A 2036-nucleotide genomic window follows, 5' to 3' on the forward strand; every position below is an offset into this window, starting at 1 on the left:
TTATTTTTAAAACATTACTTGGCTTAAAAACATTCATTTTTAAAATTTTAAAGACCAGCATGAAGAATTTACTTTATTAAAGAAGAAATTCTGTGGACCCTATTGAGTGGTATCACAAAATTCATCACCCTGCCTTTTTTGAGTAATCCCCCTACTTGTCTGTTTTATGGTCCGGTGTTCCACCATTAGCATCAATGGAGGACGCAACATCATTTTATGTTTCAAAAATTTCATTCTAGTAATCGCAAACACCTCTGAAAGGAAGGTTCCCATGGATAGTTAATTTGGGAAAGTTTTTCTTCTTTTTTAAAGGAAGGATTTGTTTAGCATTCATGACAGTTTTTGTTTTCCCTTCAATGTCAACTCTAATCCATTGGTAGAGGTTGTCCTGTGGTATTGCTGTGAGTGATTCTGAGGCTGACCTTGCTTAGGAAGAGTGGGGTGATTGCTTAGTCTGCAGTGAGGGGCAGGCTGGCAGCATTCATTCAAAAGTTGGACCTAGTTTACCAGATCTACTTCTGATGGTTCCAGGAGGCTTAGATTAAGATTCCAAAATAATAGCTCAAAAGGCATATGACAGAAGAGGCTCTCAACATCAGGACTGCTTAGAGGATGCCAAAAGGATAGTGGATATGGGCCAAAGATAATCTTTCTTTTGGTCGCCCTGGCTTCTCATCAGAGAGGGCCACTGGTTGTTTTTCAAGCAAATCTCTTTCTCTCTCACCGATGATATGTCATCTATATATGTGTATGTGTATAAAAATTATTTGTTTAGGAAATCAGAAATGAGAATATGTGGGTAGCAGAATCAAGTAATAGACTCTCAATCTTTGAGATTTTCTGGTTCAAACTCCCCATTTATAAATGAGGAAACTCAAGACACAAATGGTTAAAGTAATCAGTCACTTGTTTCAAAAATTTTAAACACTACATGTATCTTAATTTTTACTTAGTAACGACCCATTTTCTACCATAGACCCAAGACATAGATGACAGGGAGAGCAAACAATAGCTGAGGATTGTTGCAACACTATTAAGACTAGCTCAATACAAAGCTTCACTAAACAAGATGGTAGGAATTCACTAATGGTTGTTATATTGCATAATGTTGTCTTCAAAGTAGTTGTTCAGATTACCAGATATAAGCTTTGCTTTGTTTTTGCCTATGTTGTTATTTTTTTCTCTCTTTTTAAAATAACAGTAGCTCTAAGTGGGAGGCCTTTGGGGTGACAAAGACCTGACTATCTGTGGTCCATGAGCACATTGTAAGACTCTGAGTCTTAATTTTTCATTCAAGAAATAGTAGCACTACAGTTGGGCTTGTTCCTAACATGCCCTTAACTCCTCTCCTCAGGGACTTTAAAATGTGCTCAACATTCACACCTGAGCCCAGACCACTTGTTTGATGTGCGGCAATATGTATTTACCTTCTCCCTGTCACCTTAGAACTTTGTACATATCAGCAAGCATTTCCAAGAAATGAAATATTGCAGACCAGTATTTACAAAAGGTGTTTATTCGTTATTTTATTATAAGGCCTGCATGTTGAAATGTTGAAAAAGCAAGCAGATTGACATGATTTGCTTTGGAATTTAGTATTCATTAATGAATGCAATTCATCAACAATATTTCTTCATTGTCATAATGTCACTGATTTTATCAGTCATTGTGGCCTTAGAAAAAATAGCCACCAGAAAAGTTAATTGTTAATAGTAATTATTCAAAAGAATACAAATAAATTCATTTCTCTCAAATGATAGAACATTTGACAGAACTTCCCTAAAAGTTCATGTGAAATAATGAAGACTGTTAAACCTGTATCATTTCTTATTTTCTTAAATGCTACATTAAATGTCAGATGCTTCAGACAAATTTGCTGCACACAGAAATTCCATTTGTAATCTAAGCATTCCCTGTGTACAGAGAATGTACGTGGCATAGTGGCCATGGAAGTGTGTGTGGGAAGGCAGATCTTTCCCAGGGGTCATCACCCTTCCCAAGGTCACTAAAAATCATGCCAGACTGTAATGTGTGTT

This window comes from Chinchilla lanigera, unplaced genomic scaffold, assembly GCF_000276665.1.
Source record: "Chinchilla lanigera isolate Chin_1 unplaced genomic scaffold, ChiLan1.0 scaffold00195, whole genome shotgun sequence".
Lineage (NCBI taxonomy): Eukaryota > Metazoa > Chordata > Mammalia > Rodentia > Chinchillidae > Chinchilla > Chinchilla lanigera.